The sequence below is a fragment of the Corvus hawaiiensis genome, chromosome 15, assembly GCF_020740725.1.
Source record: "Corvus hawaiiensis isolate bCorHaw1 chromosome 15, bCorHaw1.pri.cur, whole genome shotgun sequence".
Taxonomy (NCBI): Eukaryota; Metazoa; Chordata; class Aves; order Passeriformes; family Corvidae; genus Corvus; species Corvus hawaiiensis.
In genome coordinates, this window is record NC_063227.1 from 6,457,305 (window position 1) to 6,477,504 (window position 20,200).

At 45.3% G+C, this 20,200-nt stretch overlaps 2 long non-coding RNA genes across 4 annotated transcripts in view; one reads left to right on the top strand and one right to left on the bottom strand.

Moving 5' to 3' along the window:
• LOC125333795 overlaps window positions 1–20,200 on the bottom strand; it is a 176,121-nt gene that overhangs the window by 127,203 nt on the left and 28,718 nt on the right. For 2 of the 3 annotated variants that reach the window (XR_007206969.1, XR_007206968.1), the window contains exon 2: window positions 14,573–14,689. This is a non-coding gene — a long non-coding RNA (uncharacterized LOC125333795). Of the gene's footprint in view, window positions 1–14,572; window positions 14,690–17,457; window positions 17,575–20,200 lie in introns of those variants that run through there. The other variant, XR_007206970.1, reaches the window with a different exon arrangement.
• On the top strand, window positions 18,304–18,778 carry LOC125333796. The gene is made up of 2 exons (XR_007206971.1): window positions 18,304–18,468; window positions 18,551–18,778. It is a non-coding gene; the product is annotated as an uncharacterized LOC125333796 (long non-coding RNA).

Here is a 20,200-nt window from a genome sequence, read left to right on the forward strand (position 1 = left end):
GGCGAATAGCATTTCTATAATAAAGCCTCAGCCACATTCCATTAGTGTCATTTCCATCTGCAGAAGTGAAGTGTCAGCTAATAAAAGGTAGCACAGACCCCTTGGGCAAGATAAAATGAGAGAGCAAGAGAGGGGGGAAAAATCTACTGTTAGAGATGGAGAAATGATAAATGTCTTTCCAGAAGCAGAAGCACCTGGAATGGGAAGAAGGGAGTGCTGGGGGACAGGGAGGGGAAAGGAAGAACGGAAGAATATTACCTTTGCAAAGAAAGCTTTGTTTTTGGAAGGTCTCGTTAGCTCAAAAATCACCTTCTACCCATCTTCTCTGTACACTAAGGCAATATCCAGCCTGGCTGCCCCTCTGCAGGGAGAGGATAATGTGCAATTACTGTTTGCAAGCAGCAATGGCCTGAGGGAGCTGTGGGGAGCTGCACAGCAGTGTCGGGCAAGGCAGGGTCCAGCAAGGCAGGGTCCGGCAAGGGCAGTGTCCAGCATGGCTGCGTCTGGCACAGCACACAGAAATACACTCAGGCTGTGTCCAGGTGGCTCTGCTGAGCCCTGTCCCTCCACAGGGATGAGAGCAGACAGAGGTGTCACTGGCTGTGTCTGAGCTGTGAGACCCAAAGGCATTTCTGAGACAACTTTCTCTGTCTAAGCCATTCCCTGACCCCACGTCAGCCGTCCAGCAGGCTCCCCCCTCCAGATGATGTCAGGACAAGCCCCCCAGGGTCCATCACAGGGTGCACCACCCCTGCAGCTCAGGGGCACATTTATGACCCATTTGGTCCCTGTCTGCTCCCATTAATCAGGAGGGAGGTGACTGCAATGCTGCTGTGGCCTCAGTGCTGTCTGCCAGTCCTCACCAGCCCCACATGCTGTGCAGCGAAGCAGGCACGTCACCCATCTCTCCAGAGCACCCTTCCCTCTGGACAAGGACAGAAAGGCCCAAATGCCACATGAGGGGAAAAAAAAAGTTTAGTTAAAAACAAGGGCCCATTTTTTCCCTGCAACTAGAATTTATCTCCCTGAGCTCAGATGATCTTTGTCTGGACCCAGACTCCAGTTCTGGAGAAGTCTCAGTTCTCTCTTGACTTCGTCCCTGACATTCAAGCTTTTCAGGACCATATCAACTACTACTCGGTGCAAACATCTCCCAACTCCATTAGAGAAATAAAACAATAAAAGAGCATCTCTGATTGCATTTATGACAGTGTGGAAGCTCTTAATGCCATAATCATGTTAGCACAGGTGGACATGATCCCATGAAAGGTGTCGTGTGCCATAGCACAGAGTTTTCAGGTCTTCAGGCGAGGCCCCTGGAGCTATTAGCAGCTGGCAGAAGATGACAACCTTCAGGCTTTTTCATTTCCCTGAGGAATATGATCAGTTCAGACTAAGCCCAAAGGTTGTGTTCATAAGGTCCTCCTGAGCAGTGATGTGCACCTCAGCCACGAGTGCTTCTTCTAAAATATGCAGTACACATGCATGCACATGTACAGTGTTCCTCCAAGTAATGGCCATACCTTCCTCACTTCCACCCTCAGAAACAAGGCTGTTGCTCAATTCCTTCCTAAACCTACCAGCAGCACTTTACTGTCAATATTTCGGAAAGCAATCACATCAAACAAAACCATCATATGGGTAAATACAGGAAGTTGTGGTGTTTACAGGCCTCAGGTTCTCTTAGCTGACCACCCAAAAACACCTCATGATAAATTAAGGACTCTCCTGATTTTAAATGGAGATATTATCACCTGGTAGTCATGCTCCCCTCCTCATTGTTTGGAGTACATATGGATTTTTCCCTGCATCTGTATAGAAGCATCACCCCTGGGGGTAGTGGCAGGGTTTTTAAGCCTGTGACAGATAACCATGTCCCTCCAATTTCCTGGCTAAAAGCTTCCTAAATTCATGTAGCTGAGCACTCCAGGGAGCCAACTGGATAGCAGTTTGCTTAATAAAAGTTGCCTTTATACAAACATCTAAATCCTATTTTCCAAGAACTGGCAGGGGATTTTCAGGGTGTAATCCACCTGCTGCTGACCCTCCACAGCAAAGAAACTTCTCACTTGCTGGGTGGAATTTTTTTTCATTGAAGAGCAACACAGGCTTTTTCTGATGGTGCTGGGAGAGGGGAATGTGGGAATGGGGGAATGCCTGAGGATTGCCACAGGCAGAGGAAAAAGGTTGGGCAGTTTCTTCCATGTCTGCTGAACAGCCTGTTATCAAAGACAACAGGATAGAGAAGGGATTGCTGAAGAGGCTGCAGTTCTCTGAAATTTTGCTCAGGGAAATGATTGCCATGTTCAGTGTGGAAGTCTGAATCAACAGACAGCTCTCTGAAGGACCTTGGAAAGCCCTTTTTGTTGTTTCAGAAGCAAATTCTCCTACTATCCTATCACTGTTCAGAGGATCTGAATCACTCCCAAGTAAGCCCTGGGGATTCCCAGCTGTGCTGAGACATCTCCATTCTGATGTGAAAGTGCCACTGTCTCACCCTCCTGCCACAAGGAACAGTCACCTGGGTAAAAATGAGGCTGGTATGACAGGAGTGATTAAAGCTTGGAACAAATACCCATCAATGATTCACAATATTTGAGGAAGATTTGCTCGTCTCTAGGGCCTAGAGAACCACCTTGTGCAAGGCTCCTTTTCCCAGGAAGAAATTCACAGTGGGCCTTTAAGCCTCTGAAACATATGCAATAGATTATTAACAAATGTGAGTGGAAGGGTAGCTCAGTTTAATGTCACTTTTGTATACACACAGGCTTCCATCCTTTCTTCACAGAAAGATTATCCTCCCCACAGATAGATGCTGGAAGTCATCCAAGAATTTAAGAACATTCTTTCATTCACAGGTGTTTTTGGAGCTTACAACAGCAGTGCTTATTCTGGAAGATGATGAGGGAGAGAATTGCCTTGGCCCTCCAATCAGCTTTTGCCCATTTCACATCAAATTGCTATCTGATAATACTCAGTGAAAACTGGAACACTCTAATGCAAACAGAAATGGCTCCAGCAGCCAGAAGAAACACTAATGACACAAATTAAATGGAAAGACACTGAAGCATGCAGTGCACCTTGCTGTCCTGGTCGACGAGCTGAATGTGAGCCAGCAATGTGCCCCCATGGCAAGGCAGTCAGCAGCACCACAGGCTGTGCCAGCAGGGCAGTGCCAGCAGATCAAGGCAGATGTGGTCACTCAGCACTGGTGAGACACATGTGGAGTCCTGTGTCCGGTACTGGGCTCCTCAGAACAAAAGAAACATGGATGTATTGGAGGGTGTCCAGCAAAGGGCCAGGAAAATGTCTAAGGGAGAAGGGCACTTCATGTACAGGGGAAGGCTGGGGGAGCTGGGGTTGTTCTCTGGAGAAGAGAACCCTCAGGGAGACTTTATCAATGTGTATTGATACCTGAGGGAGGAAATACAGATGGCAGGGCCAAACTCTCCTCAGTGGTGCCCAGAGTCAGGAGAAGAGGCAAAGGGCACAAACCAAAATACAGTAAATCAGCACCCACCATGGCTCTTGCCTCCTCCCAAAGCAATATCCCACATGGCAGCACGGTCATGGCATTGACACTGGAGGAAACATCTCCATTTCTCACCAGGCCACTTCCCTGGGCTTAGAGACAGGGATGAGAAAGTCCCCAATCACCTTGCTCAGACATCCAGGACGCGAGGCTGAATTCACCAACAGAGCTTCAGCAACGACACAGAGACAGGGAGAATATCAGAACATGCATTTAGCTGCTGACAGCAGCCTAACAAATGATCACTACAAAGGCATGCAGAGCTTGTGACAGGGATGCAGGGAGTTGGTCTGGGACTGAGGGACCTTAGTTACAACAGCAGGGTGGAGAAGTGGAGCTGGAATCTATAGAAGGAAAAGAAATTATGACCTGACCGAGTGATATCTCTTCCAGAGGGACTGAGGAAGGAAAAGAAACTACAAAACTACTAAAAATTGTATCAAACACACAGAATGAGGACCATGAACTTAAAGATGTGGAAAGGTCATGTCACAAAGGAGTAGAGGTGGAAATCAAGAGAAGCAAAAATAAAACAACTGCAGTGGAGAGAGCAATGAGAGAGAGCAGGATAAAAAATGCTGGACAAGAATATTGACAAGTCCAGAATATCAATTCTGTGCTTCCTTAGCCAATAAGGTTGACACCATGGGATCTGGGGAGGATGGAGGAAGTTCAGAGATGTGATCCACGGTTCCCTCTCCTCCAGACAAAGGCCAGGGTTTGCTCACACCTATACAAATATTGCAATGACTCTGCAAACAGTTTTTACTGTCATGAGCTCCTTTAAATGGCAAAGAAACATGGTCTGTGCCATCAAGATTTTCTTTTATTTCCTCACTTATTCAGCCCCAGCAGAGCCCCACTCAGCCCAGATATGCCTCAACCCTTCTTGCAGACAAAGTGAGTGCCTATATCAAAGAGAAAGAGGGACAAGAAACCCACAACATTTTCTTCTCTGGGACAGCTGGGTTGTCTTAAAGCCAGTGTTGAGCAAATGACACAAGCTGCCTTTTCCAGCCTGAGAGATGACCTCCTCTTTCCTCTTCATCTATTTCATTAGCTCTAAATTGTTCCTGTTGCCAAGACATTTGAAAGCAAATTGCCAAAAAGCTTCAATCGCTACCCCCAACATCTGATTCCCCTACAGGACTCAGTGCCCAGTCTGATTCTCATCAAGACATGACTTGAAGGCACAACATCCTAACCAAGAAACACTGAGAGGGAGAAGCAGAACATAAGGCAGGAGATAATTCACATAAAAACGCCAGCAAGACTTAGTAGTCTGTTCTTTTCATTTAGGGGCCACTTCCATATTCATCTGGACCCAAAAAATAGGCCAAGGAACAGGAAGAAGCAAAGAGGGGGTGAGCAGGGGGTGAGAACACAAGGGTCTGCTATCATCCTGTGTCAGTTTCTTTGACAGGACAAAGCTTTGGAGAGGGTTTTAGCCACAGTTGGACAAAATGCTGCCCCAGTGAATCACAACAGTGGGAAAATTAATAAGCTACTGTTAAGTCAGCTGTAAGCATGTACAGCTCTGTGAACACCCAACCTTTTATCATTTTTACTGAATCACAACACAATCTGCCACCAGAGACTCCCCAGACCAAGGCAAGGACTGAAATAGTAGGGCCTCTGGCTGTGGGGAGTGAGCTGCCACTGTGGATGTGCACAGGGAGGCCGCAGCCGCCGAGAGGAACCACTCCAGAGCCTGCTCAGAGGGATCGCTGCTTCCAGAGGAGCTTTTTGACTGGAGTAGATGCAGTGGCAGGACTGAGAGGGTGAGAGATATGCAGGGTGGAAGAGGGAGAAAGAGATGAGCTTGGGGTTGGACGGACTGTGTATTTTCAGGAGAGCCAAAGAAGTCAGAAGTGCCGTCGTACCTGCAGGTCAGACCCAGGGGACAGTAACTGAGCTGCAGGCTGGCTTTGACTTGCAAGTGCCCCAGGCTGGAGCTGAGGCAAATTTGCAGATTTGATCAGGAGATCAAAGAGAACTTGGCTCAAGCTCTTTTCAGCTAAGGGAAGAGATGTCTCTTGCCTGTGACAGCGCACTACATGCTACGGACTCGAGCCTGACTACAGAATTGCCTCCTCTTCAGAAGGGACACACAGACAGTCCTGATTTGCACTGCTTTGGGTGAGAGTCAGCTGGCTGTCCCCAGCCCTGGACTGCACAGTGCCAGGATGTGTGTGCAGTCACACATGGATGTTGCTCTACATGGAATCATTAAGGATGAAAAAGACTTCCAAGATCACTGAATCCAACCTTTATCCAAACCCTACCATGCCACTAAACTGTAACACTCAGTGCCACATCCAGTCATTTCTTGAACAGTTCCAGGGATGGTGACTCTACCACCTCTTTGGACAACTCATTCCAATGCTTAACCACCCTTCCAGTGATGAAATTCTTCCTGATGTTCAACCTGAACCTCCCCTGGCACAGATTGACATGCATCAGAGATAGACTCACAGGATGTTATTACTGGGTTGGGAGCGGGGTCCCCAGACTTCCAGATTTTTCTTGTTGTGCTACTGAGGGCATCTAGTTGAAAGGGTTTTTTAACGCTTCCTAGGCAGGCAAAGATGGGCTTCAGTTGCCTGTGTACTTTGGCCTGCCCTGCCCCTCTCCTCCCCTTGCTGCCTCACTCTGCGTGCACCTGGGTCCTACAGCAGCGTGCAAATGTGCTGACGTGCAAAGAGCACGTTTCCCCACTGGCAGGAGCCATGCTGGGCAATGAAAGAGTCACCCAGCAGGAGCACCAGAACCTGCCAATTACCTTGGCATGCACCGCGGGATCAAACGGGGCAGGAGCATAGCGGTAGGTACAGCAAAGCTGAGCTCTCCTGCCAGCCCCCGCTCTCCCCTCCATGCTGCCTGGTAATGAAGTCATTTTGGCCTGCAGGACACGCAGCAGATGGGCTGTCACTCAGGGGCTGTGCCCGCACCAGCCGCTCCTTGGGGTGCGAACTTATTAAGGTCGGTGTTTTACAAACGCGATCAAGGAAGCGAGCTTGAGCGGTGTTATGACAGCAATAAAAGTGTGTCCTGCTTCATCAGCACTTTGGAAAAATTAGTTTAAATGTCCTCAGTGGCAAGCAGCATTTAGCGCTGCTTAGTGCGGGAGAGGGAGGCAGGAAAAAGAGACTACACAGGGTTTTTAAAAATAAAACTCAAAGCGAGTTTGGCACAATGAGTAAATCACAAGCAACCGTCTCCCTACAGTGCCCTGCTGCATGAAACTCCTTCCTGAGATAAAACAGTGCTGTATCCAGCCAAACACTAGAGCAGTGCCAGCTCTTGCTGCATAGTGCACCTTACTCCAAGCTGTTAGAGCTCGCACCTCCACCTCTTCAGAGAATTGCAGTATCTCACCTTACACTGCACCACCAGGTTCTACAGTGCCTGATACCACTGTCTCATCATGCTTATTGTGCATCTTTTTTCCCTACTCTCAAGTCTCCACTGCAGTGCAAACTCCGTGGTGAACCTTAAAAATCAATTCCAATTATAGAACTTGATTTTCCCTTCATCCAAAATGTTTTGTTTCTAGATAGACCTTCAAATTCTGCTCGAAAGTGTGTTTTCTCTTCCTTTCCTCTTTCAAAAAAAAAAAAATGGATCAGATGATTTACAAATTTGTGTAAGGGTCTGGGGAAGCAGAAGACAGGAACAATATATATCCTCACTGCTTTTCTTAAAAATAACCACACAGACAAAAAAAACAATAAACTAAATAGCATCATTCAGAAAGAAAAATGCCTTGAGGCTTGAAACTAAGCAGTGCAGCCCCAAAATACCAGTTTGATTTAGCTGGGAAAAAGGGCAGCTGAAACAAAACACAAACAATTCTGCATCAGGTCTCCAGAGCATCCTTCCACAGCCACTGATCCAGCTCCCTTTCTGCAGGGAGGAGAAATCACACCCCCTTATTGACCTCCCTGTACACTCTCCCTGCCAGCCCTTATAAGTTCATGGTCTGCTGTCCCTGGGCTGCTGCTGGGCCAATTTGCATGAGGGAAACTGTAAATGTCACACTGAAACACTCACAGTGGTATTTTCCCAAAGCAAATAAAGCCTAGGACTAGCGAGCAGAAAAAATTACGCCCACAAAGCAGTCATAAATCAGACACATTCCAGGCACTTTGCAAGTTTTGTTGTCTCACAAGTTTTTGGCAGATTCGAAGGTTTTTCTTTAGACAAAGTCTAGTGTTTTCTTACTGCCCCACTGTGAAGTTAAAAACCTTATGGTACAAAGGGTGCTGTCACCCTGATAACAGAGGACAAGGGACACCTCTCTCTTGAGGTGAGAAATACAAGGTTCCCCTTCCCACTCATAGCGTAAAAGGCTGGAAAGTCCACAAAGAATCATTTGGGTTGGAAAGATCTCCAAGTTCATTGAGTCCAACCACTGATCCAGCACTGCTATGCCACCACTAAACCGTGTTCCAAGTGTCACGCACACGTCTTTTAAATCTGAGGGCTCAGCCCTGTGCAGGTGCCTGTCACACTCTCCAGAATGAAATGGGAGGTTGTTTGGAGGGCAACAGAGATGCTTTGGAATCTAAATTTGGTGAACTGAACTTGGGGTGTGAGACATCAGCTTTTGATGTGAAGTTTCCAAGGAGTGGGGAATCCCTCCTGCCCCTGCAGAACAGAACTTAGTGCCTCCTCCAAATAAAAACAATCTTCATTTTTATGGAAATTACAAAACAATTTTATGGATATTACAAAACTTGTCTACATGCAGCACCATTGCTGCTTAAGGACCAGCAGACTCTGCACATCAGACTCACAAATAAATAGTTCACACTAAAATTGTCAGAAACCACTTGGCCCCTGCTACAGCAGCAGAGCACACCACCTTTCTGTATTTGTTTTCCTCTCACCTTAGCCCAACACATTTGCAAAGACTGAAACTCTCTCACTGTGGCTCAGATAATGGCAAATAAGATGGGAAAAACATATATCAACGAGCCCAGTCTCTCCAGGCTACGCACAGTCAGGCAGAAAGAAAGAAGCTGTTTAATACGACCCTGGCAAGGGTCAAAACTACCTTTGATAAATCATTCACTTGCCTGGTTCCTGGGAGCTGTTCTTCCAGATCAGTGATGTTCTGGGTGAGGTTTACAGTGGATATTTTTCCCTTCTCAGTGAAAGATCAGCCAGCTCTGGCAGACACAACCTGTGATGGCTCCAGCAGCAGAGACAGAGCTGAAGAGGGGGATGCACTGCAAACCACAGCCTGATGGTCTCAGGAACAGGCTGGGACAGTGCAAGGGACAAGCAGGAGTGGGGCAGGATGGGTCCACCCCATCCCTCACTAGAGGGAAGATTGATTTCTCTCTATGCATCTGAGCAAGCCCAGAATGTTAAACAGCTTCTCTTCCCTCCCATTTCTTCATCAGTCTTTTTCCTCAAAAAACCCAATTCTCATATCAGCCTTCCTTACACTGTTGTCCCAAGCTGTGTACCTAAGCTAAGAGCTCCTGAGAGCACGTGAAGGCACAGGATTAGATTTCAGCAAGCAGCGAACTGAGATTTCGATCAAGATGCTCCACTTTGTGCAGTATACAGTGCTGGATAAGTGATTTCCACAAAACCAGTCCCAAACTACAGCACATATCACAGCTGTTCCATTTGGGTAATGCTGAGCCATGCTCTACTTTTATGGCCTTTCCCTCCACAGTATTATGGTGCCCAAGCTATAGAAACAACCCAGACCATAGGAAAGTGAATTTCAGGGTAACTGGATAGGAAAAGAACTAAAGAAGAGAGAAATATCTATGTGTGGCCTGGATGCTTCTCACCAAACCTCCAACCTTTTTTCCAGTGTGCTGGAGGGTCCCAAATGTTTGTTTTGGGGAAAAAAAACCCAACCAACAAACAATGACCAAAAAAAAAAAAAAAAAAAAACCAAACCAAAACCACCCAGGCAAAGCCAGAGAGCAATTAATCCATTCCACTTTTCTCAAAACTTCCCAGCATATAAATTTTGGCACAAACCCCCTTCATGGAACTACTGTACTGCCTTCAGCAACCTCCTCACAACTCTAGAGACATTCAGCTGCACCAGGGCTCCTCCAGCACAAGAGCCTCTGCCAAGGAAAAATAATTTCCTCGTGTCCTTCCTCTCCCTCACTGAAACATTCCAAGTAAGCAAGAGCTTGGCCCAGAAGATGTTGCTGTGAGGAAGGAGCTCAGGCAATACAAGACTGATTCAGCAGCTTGGCACCTCACACAGAAGCACTGGGCAAACATGACCTGTATTTGTTGGGAGAGAGGAGACTCAGAGGTGACCAAGGTAAAACATAACTCTACAGAGAATTCATGAGATGATTGAAACTATTTAGGGCTATGTCAAATGTGGGAAGCAGGTGGCATAAATACAAAAGCTCGGGAAAGGTCAAGCCTTGGAGGAACTGAGCGAGGATCTCTTCATGCAGGGAAGAACTGATCTGAAACATACTCTTGCCAGAGGCAGCAGGGAAGAAAAATCAAGTAAATAGTTTTGAAGGAATTGGAGGATGGAATTCATCTTATTTTAAGCATCAAAACATGAAGTGTGTAACCTGGGCCTGTCATCCAGGCTACCTCAACAGCAGAGAGAGAGAAAGACACTTTAGAGGGCAAGTAATCCTGGCTACCTGTGAAAGCACCTGTTAGCATGGCTCCAGGAGCTGGCTCAGAGATGAGGTGAGGAAAATCCCAACCTTAATCACTGCAGAGCTCCTGAGAAGGTGACAAACATTTGCCAACATGAATTTAATGAGGTGTCTCCTTGGAGTGGCACCCCACCAAGTTTTAACAGAGACTATGTGGATGTGAGGCTGGCCATGTGCCAGCTTCAGCTAACCAGCAAAACTCAGCAAAAACAAAACAAAATGGTCTTTACTAGCCTTTAAATACCTGGGGGTCTTATTTCAAAAAAAGGAAAAAAAGATGGAAAAATACAAGGAAAGTTGATGAATGCTAATGCAATAAATGAAGAAAATATATTATCTTCGATTCCTCTTTGCCTGGATCTATAGTAATTTCAGAAGGAGATTGGATTATGAGATAAATTTCATTTATTCCTAATAAAAGAAGAATGCTACATTTTTTTGACAAGTGCTCTTCAATATCCCACCTGGGTAGTTCTAGTAACAGGTAATAAAAATGAAATATGATAGGATTTCCAAGAAGACCCCAGCAGTTAACAAGGGAAACGATTTCACAGTTCTTCCTTAGGAAGCACCCAGATTTCCCAGGGATAACAAGAAAGTTTTAATCAGTCCCTTTGCAAGGTGTGTAGGGGAGGTTTTCAGGATGTGACTTTATACCTGTCCTAGTTGTAGCTGTTACTCAAGACGCAGCAAATTAAAATCAGAGCACTTGGCTGGATGAAAGCCAACTGCCTGTACAGCTGAGCAGCAGTGGGAAAGGCTGGAGTAGGGGATCACAGAAGGAAAGACAGAGTGGGTTTCATTAGGAGCACCACAAGCTCAGCAGCTGCAGTTGTCCCAGGTCCAATTCTTATTTTGCCTATGTAGACAAACATGGTTTTAGCTCTCCTTGACCCATGGACTGAGACTGGTTGCAGGCCCACACTGTTCCAAAGGCAGCATGGTCTTGCACAGCCCAAATTCCCTGTGAGTCCTCCATGGATTTACATGCGTACAGTGACTTTATTGGATGCCATGAAAGCTGGCTGTGAAGAAGGAACATACTTGAGATGCTTAAACAAGCCATTCTTCTATGTTTTGACTCTATACATTAAGACATCAAGTGAAAAAATGCATCAAACCTGCTATTTCTTCTCCTGGGCCAGCTTCTGTTGGCCTTTGCATTTTGTGTGAGCTCCTCCTTTTTCAAGCACATTTCCCCCATCTTAGCAGAGCTGCCTCACCACTCAACCCCCACCACAATGAGACTGCGAAGGAGCCAGGGGGACCCTCTCTTTGCTGTTGTCTGCAGCCAACAGAACAGGAATGCTGTAGAAAGTGGCAGTGACTATGCAATGCATAAATCATGGGGACAATATTGTCTCTCCTCCCTTTGCACAGATCCCATATATCACCATGACTCAGTGCAGATCTCCCAGTGGGGACTAATTCCAACTTTTAATGCACTTTCCATCTGATTCCTCCTGACAACAGATGGGTCGCTGTCCTGAGATATTGCATTTTCAAAACAATATATTAAGAACCTCTGTGTTTCAGAACAATTTGGTTTGGGGACCCACTACTAATCCCGTTTTAGTGGTTTGAGTTACACATTTTACCACTGACAAGACAAAACCCCTTCAGTCCAATGGCCATCATCTCTTTGCTTCTCCTCTACTTTTTCTGGTTTTTTCACCCATCTTCCTGGATGTGATAAATCATGTAAATTTAATTTAGAGATTATACCCCTGGCTTTGGAGGCAGACAAGGTTAGCTCTCTGCTTGCGGCCTATAGCCCACTAATCTTATTATAAAAGTCCTCCATTCCCACTTGGCTGGAACTGCTGTTGGGGAGTGGAGGGAGAGCAATATCTATTCTATAAAGTATTTTGGATTTTTGTTGGACACTTGCAGATGGCATCCTGGCCACTGTCCAAACTCATGCTGCTGCATAAGGATAAATCCTGGAGGTTTTCACAAGCCCACTGTATTACAAGCTTTATCTCAGCAGTATGAACCTGGTGCTACCATTTCCAAACCTTTCCCAGCCTCTCTAATCAGTTATAAATTTCTTTCAGCTCCACTTTTCCAAAGACTGAGCAGCTCCTAAGTCCATAGCACTTCCTCCTTGTGCACATTTGCTGCCTCCTTTCTGTATGACTGGAGGCCAACACTCCTTCCCTAAAGAACTATCAGATCTGCAGAGGACATGCAAGAAACAGGGGAATTTCTGATATCTACAAAAAGCGTCATTCCTTGCCTTTAAGGAGTTTTTGGCCCCAGGCTGAGGGTTACAAGCACTGACCAAGTACTTTTATCCATGCAATCTTTCCTTCATCTATAAATTCCCTTTCTAAGGAAACTTGTAGCACCAGCAGGGGATTAAAATCAGTTGTTTCATGGGCATCCCGGGTGGTTGTCTTTCATCTTCTTTCCTAATATTTCTGTTAGGCTTGGATAGTTTTTATTGGCTTTTTTCTCTTTGCTCTTTCTCACGCCTGAGCAGTTCTTGGCTTCAGCAGGCACAGAAACAGCAGTTTTATGACATGCATTTTTTAATGTATCAAAACATGTTCTTTTGATCCATTTTTTAAAAAGCAAACTCTGCTCAGCAAAGGTTAATAAGTTTCCCACATCAGCTGGATGTAAGAGAGGTCCAGATGTTGCTGAGAATCAAAACTCTCATCTTCAGATGTCTGCAGGGCAAAACCAGAACCTTCTCAGATATCGCCTAAGCCACAAGAAATTGCTGGACCCTTATTGGGGTTTTAGGAGCTCTCCTGTTTGGTTTTTTTGTTTGTTTTTTTTCTGTTAAAGGAATTTTCCCCCATACATGTTGCTAGGGGGAACAAATGACTAAGTACTTAAGAAAAACAAAAGAGCTGGCTGCTCTTTTTGTTTCACCTGGGTGTGTGGGCAGTCGGTCTGGTCTTGGAGAGAGGAGTCGGCTTTCTTTGGCTGCTTTTCCTCTCTACTGGAGAAGCCCCAGGATCCCCAGCCCACTTTCCCTGCCCCAGTCCAAGCCGGGCTGTGGCCGCCCTGCCCCGCCACCACTTGGAGCCTTCGCTACGCTGTAGCCGTGCTCACCCTGCCTGCCCAGACCTCCGGGGGGGGTCCCCGTTTGGATACATCTCGTTTGCCACCCAGGATTTGTGCTCATCCCTGCCATTCCAGCCCACTGTTCCAGCCTGCTGTTCCCGAGGATCCAGCCGGACACCGGGATCGGCTGCCCAGCGGTTTGTGAAGCCTTTGTTCCATCCCTTCCCGGGATCCCGGGGCACCGGTGCCGCGTGCTCCCCGAGCTCGCTCCGGAGCGCCCCCTGCAGCCGCGGGGGAACCATCGCACCTGCCCTGCTCACCGGGAGCCGCCAGCGCCCCTGCCGGCTGCGAGCGGAACTGCACCCGAGGGGAAAGGGCCTGACAGCCGAGAAGGCTGGCACTGGGTTTGTGGTTCTGTTTGCTGTTACTGCCATAGATATTGTTGTTTGTTTGACTGGTTATACACATACAGATATATAATAGTAAAGAACTGTTATTCCTATTTCCCACATCTTTGCCTAAAAGCCCCCTTGATTTCAAAATTATAATAACTCGGAGGGAAGGGGGTTGCATCTGCCATTCCAAGGGAGGCTTCTGCCTTCCTTAGCGGACACCTGTCTTTCAAACCAAGACAACCCTCTAAGAGCTGGCCCAGAGTGTTCTTTAGTGCTGACAGTTTGGTACATCTGAGAGAAGTTTCTATGAAGTTAGGACAGTTATAGCAGCTGCCCAGAGAATTCACACTAGCAGGTTTCTATAGCTTTCAGTATCACACATACAGGGAACACGCTGGAAGCAAACACAGACCTCAGAAAACAAGCACATCACACTCTCCTTGTGTAGCAACCCAGTATTTGCCCATCCAACTCTAAAAAGAAATTGTCTCCAGTCCAAAGCCTGTGTTCTCTTTGCTGGGTGATCCTTATGGAAAACTTAAGGTAGGGAAGGAACAGCATTTCAGCCAGCACTGACCCCCCAAGATCCTCCAGATACTGTGGCAGGGCAGTGCCCACTGCAGCTTTACCAGGACAGCTGAGGTGATTTGCAAGCAAATGGCACGTTCTCCTTGGCCTTTCACACAAACCAAGTCATGTCCCTAATGTTTTTTATCAAGTTCTTTAGAGCTTTAGTCCACACTGAAGTTAGGCATCTCAGCTTGTTTCAAACTTTAGAGACAAGAAGCTAAAAATTCTTTTATTTTACTTCTTTCCCTTCAATTCAATGAAGAAAATGTTGAATGTATGAAATACATTTTGCTTTACCAATCCCAAAGTGGATTTCCCTAGGATCTACTTATCTACTTTCAGAAGTATTATGACTTTTTTAAGAAGTATTTGAATGTGAAAAGACTTACCAGACAGGACTGGGGAGCATCCCATGGATGGGAGAAGGCTGGGATTGGAGGCAGTAGATAATCTTGCAAATTTTGCACCTTGGTAGACGGCAGAGGAGCAGAAGAGAAGTAGAGGGCCTGGAAAGCAAGAGGAGAACATTTTCATTTAAATAACCACGCAGCAGATAGGAACTGGACACATATATTAAGCTTAGTCAGGGTTTTAAACCAAGCCCGGAACACCAATTTAGAATCATAGAATTGTCCAGGTAGGAAAAGACCTTTAATATCATGAAGTCCAACTGTTAACCCAGCATTGCCAAGTCCACCACTGAAACATCTCCCTAAACATCGCATCTACATGTCTTTTAAACACCTCCAAGGATGGTGACTCCACCACTTCCTTGAACATCCAGTGCATCACAAAGACAGCTCCTGGCATCTTCTCACTGCACAGGGCACAGCACCACTGATCCAGATGCTCCCTGAACTAGGCTAATCCCAGATTTGTTTCAGAAAAGTTTTATGGATGTTACAGTTCATTTATTAACACAGGAAGGATGATGCAAAAATTCTAAAGCCAACAGAGACTCGACAGACAGCAGTGCATGACTAGCCAAGCTTGCCAAGAAATCAACACGACAATTTTTATCACAGCCCATCACAATTTTTCATGGTAGTGATCAGAAATAAGTCGGTTTTACAGCAGAATTGTTCTCAGCTTCTGCTTTCTCAGAGCAGCTGATGTCTCACAGAATCCTTTGGAAAACCACTCAGCCTTGCAGCTATCACTGCTTTTTCTGTCTTCCACACTCCTCCCTTTTTCCAGGAAGGAAAATAACTGAGTCAAGTTGTGTTCTTTTCCCTTGACTTCACACTCAGCTCCCCAGCATCTGCAGATGGTGTCACCCATGAGGGAAGCTGAGCAACATCTGGAAAGTGGCAGCAAACTGGAAGGACAGGGCTGGGATAGCCACTGTGCCCTGGGCTCAAGGAGGGCTCAGAAGGGACTCCAGAATTTTCTCATGTTGCCACTGTTGTTGTACAAGGAAAATAACATCTCTTTGTAACACTGAATCTTTCTATTGACTTCAGTGTCAATAGAAGCAGAGAAATGTTTAGAATCAAACCAAGCCAGCCTTGCTGCAAAACCTCGTGGTTTTTAATACAGAGAACAAATCAAAGGAAAGATCTCTACAAAGAAAATATCAGAAAACTATGAAACCATCCTTTACAAAAATATTGAAAAGAAGAAAATTAATCACGTTAAACATCAAAAATTACTTTTAGATCCCTCACAGAGAGGCTACCGTGACCTCAGCTCTGAAGATATCCACAAAGCAAAGTTAATGTTGTCCAGCCACACTGGATTCCAAAGGATGCTTGCACAGGATGATATGGAAGGAGGGGGAACAACATAAGCAAAAAAGAAATTCCTTGCCTAAAAGCCACTCCATATAAAAATATCATCTTAAAACTAACCTATATTAATTTTTTAAGTGGAATTTTAAACAGGTAACTTTAAAAATCTGGCATAAGTCTGCCTCTTTCCAATTCAGCATTTAGAGACTTTCACCTATGGAAAAGTTCTATTTTGAGGAGCAGCTCTGACAGCAACAAGGCTGAATAAGGATAAATTTAAATTAGTCAGAAAAGCATCATGCTTAGATGAGAACAAGGTCCTCCCAGGAGGTGGTGTTTAACAGCCTCTGCAATTGCTGCATGAAGGACACTGTTTTGCATTGTTCTTTGTAGGAAAGTCAACAGCCTGGAGAAAGATAGATTATTGTTCGTTACATCCAGAAGAGCTTTTATTAAAAAAAAAGGTGTCATATTCACAGAGCATTTGAGGGTAAGCTGATGGTTTTAATTTCCCCTCTAGCTCATTTCCAATTTTGGGAAAAGCTGGTTAGAGAACAGAGTTGTCCGTGTGAATGCATGAAAGTCACAGTGCAAAGGAAAGGGAGTAGCAGCTCCCCCACACCATGTCTTGAAACCACTCAGCCTTCCAAAAAACAGCCTCAGCCAGAACCCTGCACACAGCCATGGCTTGTCCACTGATGGGAACAGAGCCTGTTTTAGGGCAAAGCCCTCAGAAGTCAGAATCACTTTATAATTGTGTGTTGAATGCTTCACAGAAACCAGCAGGTGAAGGTGCCAATCCTTCATGCTATTCATCCCTTCCCAAGAGCTCCCTGTGACCTTTAATTCCCCTACAAAGAGGCATCAGAGGGTTGGCTTTGGCAATGACATGAACAACTCTCCCAGCACAGCAGTTTCTCCTGAGCCTCAAGCCCTCCTGGGAACCAAGAGCGATGCTCTGGACCAGTGGTAGGAGAGCAAAAAGAGCCAGGCAGGGGCTCAGTATGACAGCAATGAGCAGGTGTTGGGTAAGGGAACGCAGAAAAGCTGCATAAAGAAGAAATCACCTTCATTTTGATTGTATATTTCACCCAAGCTTGCTGAATTTAATTATTTGTCCCATGACAGGGTGCATTGTCCAGGTACAAGCTTCCTGGAGAAGAACTTGTACTGCTAAGATGCTCAACTCTAATGAGGCTTTCTAGAAGCCAGTAAAAATTGTCACCCCAATCTGTTTTGTATCCTAAACAAAAACACTGGTGGTAAGGGAACAGTGCTTAAGGTTCCCGTAAATGTGTTATTCACAGGAAAAACCAATTGCTGCAGGAAATGAGGGACAGACACGCATATGTAGCAAAACCCAGCTCAGAGCTGTGATAATTCTTAACGCTACTAATTAACTGAACACTGGAAACAATCCATTTCTATAGCAGCTTCTGCCCTTATGAACAGCCACAAATTGAACCCCAAAGTTTATTGGAGGAGAAAATTTTACATATCTTTATTGCTAGGGGTGCTGAGGCACGGAGCAGTGAAGTGCTCACCATCTTATCTTGGTGTTCCCTTCCACTCCCTTCCTTCCTCTCCAGAAAGCATGGTGAGGAGACAGGAAAACCCTTGCCAGGGAGGCTGTGCCTCTGGATCAGTGCAGAATCAGTGAGGCAGAGATGTGATGCATGGAGCACAAGCAGGAGTCCCACAGGGGAGCACTGAAAGGGAGCCAGATGCCAGCAGTTGTCACAGACAAAGCTCTACATATGAGAACACACAAAAACTCTGCACAGGGCAATAAATACAACCCATCCTCTACCCTGGAGCACTCTGGAGACTCAGTGTTTCAGGAGGAACATGTCTTGTTTCTACTTTGCATGTTGGATAACTTGGGAACAGTTCTGAGTACGCAATTACCTGGATCCTGACTCTTTTGTGAGACTCCGTGGGTGACATTTGCCTCCCAGCCAGGGCACTGCTTTGGAGTTCTTCTGCTTAAGCAGAGTAAGAAGCAAATATTTTCATTTAAATTATTGTATAATCTCCCCTCTCTGTCTGAGTCCTCACCTCCAGGTTCACTGACACACACCCACGTTCCCTGACAGCCTCCCAAGGGAATGCTGCATCTGTGGCAGCAACACCACGTCTCTGTGCAGGTAACAACTCGGCTCTGCCTAATTACTACAATATTAACTCCTGAGACAGAATAATCCTTGCAAACTCCATTTTCCTCCACTCCAGGAGGAATTCATTTGGGCTGGCCTTTTCCTAGCAAATATTTAGCATCCCATGTGCACATATTTAGAAAGAATTCCTCACAAATCACTCAGCTGAAAGTGATTTCCCCCGAGGAGGGATGAGAGAACAAACACGTGCCAGCTGTGAGCCGCAGTGTTCACTGAACTCCTGGAAGGCACTCGGGTACCACGGAGCTGTGAACAGCAGAGGAGTTGAGGTGGGACACAATTATCCATCTACATTAAATTAATTTTCACTCTGTTTTCCTATCAGGCTCACTACTGCAAAAACAGAAGGGATGAGGTTCCATGGAGGTGGTTTACAAGGTGAGAGAGGATGGCAGAACAAGGTAAAGAAAAGTGCTAATACCAGTTTTGTTGTTTAATATTCATCTTTGCTCTGTTTCAGAACTTTTGCATAGCAGTGGCTCTGTATGAGAATTTCTGGTTATGGCTGTGAAAATATTGCTGCTACTTTTTTATATCTACTTTGTGGGAGTTTAGCTGGTCTCAGACAACACTGGCTGCAATCTTTTCATCTCAACAGATTCGCTGTGGGAAAGCTATTGGCACAAAACTGATTTCTGTGTTTCAGTAATATTGTATCAATTTAAATGAAAAAAGCCCTGGATCTTTTTGGAATGGTACTTCTGGATTTTTTTTTTTCATTTTACCTTAGAATGCTGGCAGTTTGCTCATATTACTTCCGCTTTTCTATTTTCTCATGGACGTATTGTGAAATAAATCACAAATAAAATTTTTGTTGAAGATGATGATTTGGGACAAGCCATTAGGTTGGGTTAAAATATTGGTTTATTGTAAATCAAAATTACAATGAAACAAATTCAGAATTGGAAATGGCATGGATTGATATAATAATAGGAAGAAAACTTTGTTCAAAAAAAACATTGAAACTCCAAAATGCCTAATTTACTACAAGAAAGAATTTCAGAAATTATTTCATAGGAACACAGGGGAAAAATAATGAAATGTCAACACTCCCTATGAAAAAGACATACTGAAATCATCCATCTCTCCCTTAATGCATGATAACAAGGGAGGAAAGATGCACGTTAGGGCACTGGCCTGGAATATAGAACATTTCTATTCAAATTCCCAAATGGACAGAGATTTCTGGTTAGACTGTGGGCTTTTCTGTGTCTCAGTCACCAGAGTGGTGAAATGCAGTAAGAAAGCACCCTGTCTATTCCCTGACACAGTTACTGTGATAATAAGGTGGCATATAAATTCCTTGGATTTAAGCCAGTTCCTTCTAGCCACTCTCACCTGCTCCCAACAGCAAAATGTTTACTGATAATAATTACGAGCTGAGATTACCAAAGCTGCCTGGGGGATTTGGATGCCCACGGGAACTGGCAGCTCTGAAGATCTCCGCCCATGGATTTTACTGAGACTCTGATTGATTTCTTCCACCACCCCAACAACACTGCAAGTGCAGGCATGCAGAACAGCAGGAATATTTACAGAGATAACATCTTCATGTCAGCAAGGCAGGGAATCCCGTTGGGCCAGAGGCTTTACAAGCAGCAGTAAATAAGAACATCCTGTACAAAATAAGCCCTCTGTTGCAGTTCTGGTACACACCTTTGAGTAGGGACAATTCCCCAGCACCACTGTGCAGAAAATTTGACATTTGAAAGCACTTGAAGAGTCACACAAATCCAAGAGCCTGCTCACAGGACCTTCCTCTGCACCTATGAAAGTAACTTCTTCCTGCTCCTTTCCAAAAATCAAATCTCAATCAAAATTCTCCATGCAGAAATATCCCTTTCTAGGTTATCACCTTCCTAGTGCAGCATCTTCTCCCCCCCAACAACAGAATTGTTGATGTTGCTTTTGTAGCTGGTAAATAAATCAGCTGCTGTCAGGTCAGATAAGATTTTCTATCAGGTGGAGGTACAGAATTTTCTAATGAGGAGCAGCAGTGTGGGAGAGGAAAGGACTCAGAGCACTCTTATTTGCTATATTTCTATTTATTTGCTATTTTCTATTGAATTTTCTAGAATAAAGGTTTCCCTTAGGAATGTGGGAAAGATGC